This window comes from Myotis myotis, unplaced genomic scaffold, assembly GCF_014108235.1.
Source record: "Myotis myotis isolate mMyoMyo1 unplaced genomic scaffold, mMyoMyo1.p scaffold_m19_p_10, whole genome shotgun sequence".
NCBI lineage: Eukaryota > Metazoa > Chordata > Mammalia > Chiroptera > Vespertilionidae > Myotis > Myotis myotis.
The window spans coordinates 52354984-52360983 of NW_023416314.1; the positions used below are offsets into that span (position 1 = coordinate 52354984).

A 6000-nucleotide genomic window follows, 5' to 3' on the forward strand; every position below is an offset into this window, starting at 1 on the left:
CCTCTTCTCACAAAATGAGAATCATAATTGCTAAAGTGAAAACCAAACATGTCTTTGCCCACTTGAAAGACACTAGTATGGAAGCCCAATTACAAGATATTTTATCTAATTATTAATAACAATTATAAACTAGAGCAATAACTTCTCATAAAGAAAAGGTAGGAAGTCACTGTATACTTTTTCATTCTTACCTCTATTTTCCACTTCTTAATACTGCCAGGAAAAAAAAATGAAACTGTCTAGATTGTTTCAAAAAAAAAAAAAATGAAAGCTCACACAAGGTGACAATGAACAAAATTATATAAAGAAGCTAATCTCTGGAGTTCTCCTTTCGACCAGTTCATAAACAGTGAATTCAAATACCAATCAGAGCACCACAACTTTCCAGACAGAGGAGAAGGCATTATATCCAAAGCAATCCAGCAATTCCTTTCTTGTATATAATGACATAAGGTATAAATTTCAGGTTCCAGTCTAATAAGAGGAGGAAGAGGAAGGGGGAGGGGCACAAAACAGGGTGAGGGAAGGAGAGTGGAAGTGAAGGAGGAGGGGTGAAGGGGAAGGGGAGGAGAGAAACAACTGTGGCTTTGCAGTTCATTTTCAGTTTGTCTACTTAATGAAAACCTCATTGTACAACCCTGAAAACCATTTCCAGCAGGCAAAGTATTTCTGATTCAGCAGAGGTTACACAAGCATCAAAGCAGTTAAATATAGGTGCCAAGCCACAATGCCAGGAGCTCTTAGTACTGTGAGTTAGTGTTACCTGACAGCTTAGTGAATATAAAATTACTTGTTTCTCCAATTGAAGACAATCAAATTGTCACCTTCCATTGTAATAATGCACAACTAGTGATCAGCAAAGTGCAAACATAATTACCATGAAGAAAACAAAAAATCAAATCTAAATCCCTCTGCAGAGTAAACACATCTATCTGTGTTCTGCCCAAAAGGAGTGCATTTTAATGCTGAATGCTATGATTATGTTATTTAACGATACGATTTATTAGTCTTACATTAAATTAAAATGAAAAACAACAAGAAAGACCAATTCATACAAAGTGAATACAAATACCAATAAGAGCACCACAACTTTCCAAACAAGAGTAGATGGCAAGCAAATTGTATCACTGCCATTTGGGCTGATAATGTTAAGTGTACATCAGCAGCACTTCCATTAGAAAAACCATGCTTTCAGAGATTTCTTTCTAGCCTAGAAACATTTCTGAAGGTTGAATACACAGGTTGGATCCAACCTCAAAAGCTTTTGTCTTAATTTTTCCTGAAGAGAAAAAAGTTATGCTTTATTTTTATCTTCTAAAGTAGCCTGTATTTTTGAGGTTGAAAATTTACCTCACAAAATCGATGTAGCATCTTTATCCAAGTTTAAAAAAATAACCAAGAGTAGGATACATGTCCACAACTATTACTGAGATACTCCATATCTGGAATTTTCATCCAAACTTGGTGACTAGATTGGCTCGCTATCAAAGTGATTTCGATTAACCAAAGCTTGGTTAGTATTAAAGCACTGAAAATTCCACATTCTTCTTCCATACCTTGAAGATTCCTAAGTTATAAATATAAATGTTGATCCAATCAAACAAAATTAACTCAAAATTTTAAACACTCATATGTACATCTTTCTTCCAATGTATCAAAAACTATCCTTCCCATTCTCAAAACACTCATAACATAGGGATTTTCTTCTTTCATTAATAATGCCTTATTTTTATCAGAAAAGTACACCATACTTACAAGCTAATGCCTAATATTCCATTTTTACCTGATACCTCTGTTTTAAATAATATCATTTAAAATTCTCTAACCAAAAAATGAATCTGTTAAGGGAGAGCAGGAAGAACTGCAACAGAGTAAAAGTGGAATGAATTAGGGACCATCAACAACATATGATTCCCTTGAGCTTGAACCTACATGTATAAATTCAGACATTTGCAGTTGGATAGATCATTCCTTAGAATGATGCGTTCATCCTTTACAAATCTGAAATGGCCAATCACTCTCACATTGCAATCCTGTTCTTTTATTCTTCCAATTAGTTAGGGAAGAGTTATTTTTTAGGAGAAAAGGTTGTATGAAAACACTGGATTGACCGTGTGGTTAAATCAGAAGCAGAATAAGGATGGGAGGAACAGGAAAAAAGGGAAAGTCCAATCTCTAGTTGGAAGTCTTATGGTGATTTGAGGTAAATTTCACATCATTTAAGAAAAGATTTTTTCTTGACCTTGCCAACTTTCAAGTAATGTAACAAAGTTTTTTTTTTCAAGGGATCCTCGTTATAAGCTTGACACAATAAAAACTTCCCAGTAAAGGGGGTATAATCAGTGCTTCTTTTAACTTCAATGATGAACAACTTAATACATTCCTAAAATTATGTTCCTACATAATATTTGTTACAATACAATAATAATAAAAAAGTATCAGGAAGAAAATAAAAATGGAAACCTGTTGTCAGAGAATGTCTTCCAGATCCAGAGAGGCTTGCAGAGATAATATCATAAGCATATAGTAAGTGGAAGAAAAATAAAAAACTTAAAAAGATTTCATTTTATATATAAAAAGAAGCTTATTCTATATGTTCCATGAGAACAGGGATCATGTCTGTCTTGTTCATTACTGGGTGCCCAGTACCTGACACAGTGCACACCACATTGCAGACCATCAATAATACTGGAAAGAAAGAGAAGGGGAAAATTGGAGAGAAGAGGTGTGCAAATTAGCTTATATTTTAAAATTAAGATGAATAGATAATCACAGAAATACTACTTACATGTTAATGCTACCAACCTAAACATTATTCTTTCTGTATATTCTTTCTACCAAACATCTCATTCCTTAACTTCTAAGTCATTTCATTTTTACATCTATATCCCCAACACTGATCTCTCTCTCATTTCCTTGTAATACAACAGTCCTCAAATGACTGCTAGATATTTATACCAAGATGTACTTTGCTATATCATACTCAACAAACTTAAAATTAGATGCATCATTATTTTCCTCAACACCCTCCCTCATTCATTCACATTCAGAAGAGCATCATTCTCAGAATCATCCAACAGCAAAACATGAACACCATATCCATCTCTTTTTAATCTTTGATCCCCACTGCTAGCCTGTCACTGAGCTTCATCAACTCTTCCTTAATGTTTCTTAAGCTAATACATTTTATCATACTCATAATACCTTATACAGGACTTTATTACACTCATACCTAGACTCTTACAACAGACTTTAACCTGGGTTTTCTAATTTCAGTATCTCCACTCTCCAAATCAAGCTTACAAACACTCCCTTTATCAGATCAAGAAAAGTCAGCAGCTCTTCCCTGATGACCAAAACATGTCCAAACTCCTAACTCTGGCATTGAAAGCTCTCCATCCAAATCCCACCAATCATTCCAAATTTATCTGCTAGTAGTCTACACTTTAACCTTTTACTCTAACTAGACTGATATACTCAGACTTCATTTATTACTACCTCCCAGCCTTTTCCTTGCCGTACTTCCCTCACCTTGCTTTCATATCACTAGGAAACCAACTGAGAATATTCCAGGTAGCTATGATCCACCCTTCTCCTAATCACATCTAATAAGTGCTCTGAAAATTATTTTTATACCACTTATTCAACAATTAATGTATACTAGTTTACATATCTTTTTTAAATATATGGCATCACTATCCTATATAATAAAAGGGTAATATGCAAATTGACCCTAAAGGCAGAATGACAGGTCGCTATGATGGGCACTGACTACCAGGGGGCAGACGCTCAACAGAGGAGCTGCCCCCTTGGTGGTCAGTGTGCTTCCACAGGGGGAGCGCCGCTCAGTCAGAAGCCCACTCTTGGCTGGCCAGCGCAGCAGTGGTGGCGGGAGCCTCTCCCACCTCCGCAGCAGCACTTGGGATGTCCGACTAACAGCTTAGGCCCGCTCCCCATGGGCCTAAGCCATTGGTCGGACATCCCACAGGGCTCTCAGGCTGCCAGAGGAATGTCTGACTGCCAGCTTAGGCCTGATCCCCTAGGTTGATGCTCAACCACTGAACCATGCTAGTCAGGTGGCTTTAGTTTTTATACCATAAATTTTATTACAAATATTTGTTGGATTTTAACTATCCATGCTTTCCCTACCATGCTTTTTCTGGTTAGCCTAAATGATCAACATTTAATTATATTCTTTACAGATGATTGTGAGATAAGATAAGGGTGTCACTGCCCCTTTATTTCAAGGTCCAGAGAAGTATGAGATCCAATTTCTAAATTCTAGCTCTTACCAGAGAAGCCACAAAAGAAGCCTCAGGTACAACTGAAGCTGTTTCACTACAAAAGTAAATGTGAGGACAGCCTTCAGGGAAAACAAGATGAGGTACCTGAGCAGTATATATTTAACACACCACTTGTCTAGAGTTCATTTCAGGAAATGCAGAGTAACTTAGATATTCTCTTAAAATCTGACTACCATATAACATTACATACACCCTAACTTCTGGGGGGAAGTAATAGAAAAGGCCCATACACAAGGGCATGCATTTTTATAAATTGTCTGTGAAAGATGAAGAAAGGTTTCACTGTCAACCCAATATTTCACATTTTTTGGTAAACACCAAGCAGTCCACTTTCACACACACAAAAAAAACTAAAGTGCTGCTATCTTGTATTTCTCCCTCACTACTTCCACCACTCCTTCCTTCCTTATAGCTATTTGCCTTCTCACTTGCATTTGCTAGTAGTACTAGTATATTATCATAAACAGCTCTACTAGAACATGAGAAATCAATTATTTCCACTAATTACTGCACAGAGTTATCTGAGTTGCCATTATAAAAGGCAAGTATAACTATTCTTTACCTAGTACCTTACAGACACACCTACCAAGCCACCAAGCTCCTAGTTTTCCCAAGCATGTTGTGGGAAAGAATCCTGCATCATTTCTCCAGTTCTGTTTTTACTTCTGATGTAAGCACCACCTCACAAGTTCCCAAAATTCAAAAACATTTACAATTATCATGTCTAATCTATTGACTTTTTTTTTTTTACATTACTTCGAAAGTAAATCATTTATTGGCACCCATGGTGCCTAGAACTGGAAAACTGCTACCAATCTTCACAGAATCTACTGCCAGAAGGAAAACTGTGGTGTAGTGGAAAGGTTTGGAGGAGGGATTTAAACCTAGGCTTCTCATTTATTAGATCTGTGAACCTGAGGAGTTACTTAACTCTCTGAGCCTCCATATCCCTATCTGTAAAATTAGAGGCAACACGTATTCCTTGAAGAGTTGCTGTAAAGGTTAAATTAACATATGTTTAAGTACTTAGTATTTAGTAGGTATTAAATGAATGCTAACTTCTTCTTTTAAAAACAACACTTTACAGAAAATTTTACTCAAAACAAAATAATTATTTTAAAAAGAAGAGATTCTGAATTTTTACAAATCACAATAAATAAAAGTTTCATGAACTAGTGGTAACCTGTGACCTAACACTGAGTGGACCAGTGACTACGACCATGCCCACAGAGTAAAATATATAGGCTACTACTTCCCAAAAGGGGTAGGTAATGAGAGGGAATTACTGTTTATATAGAAGAGACCAAAGCATACAGCATCTGCTGCTAAATATTGTATTCCTAATGATAACAGAGTTCTGGGCTCTGGGTATCAGACCTCCTGCAATTAACCTATTTCCTCTATTTTCAACCAAAGCAGTCCAAGAATTTAGAGTCTATACCCATATCCTCAGAATTAATTTTTAAACCGAAGCAGCACTTCAGTATACTAGAATAGTTATCAGTGCTTGAATTAATTTGACAATAAATAAAAAGTCTAAGCTACTATATCCTATGAAATTCACCAATACCTTTCCAAGCTTAACTATTCGCTTTTCTTTGGGAGAAACAATTGCCCTGATGAATGAATAATACCTGGCCTGAAATTTTAAATGTTGAGACATATTTTTTGTTTCACACCATTTTTCATTTCCAAA

General features: G+C 36.0%; 1 protein-coding gene across 21 annotated transcripts in view; it reads right to left on the bottom strand.

The window, feature by feature from the left end:
• SOX6 (SRY-box transcription factor 6) overlaps positions 1-6000 on the bottom strand; it is a 368911-nt gene that overhangs the window by 333963 nt on the left and 28948 nt on the right. The window lies entirely within an intron of this gene.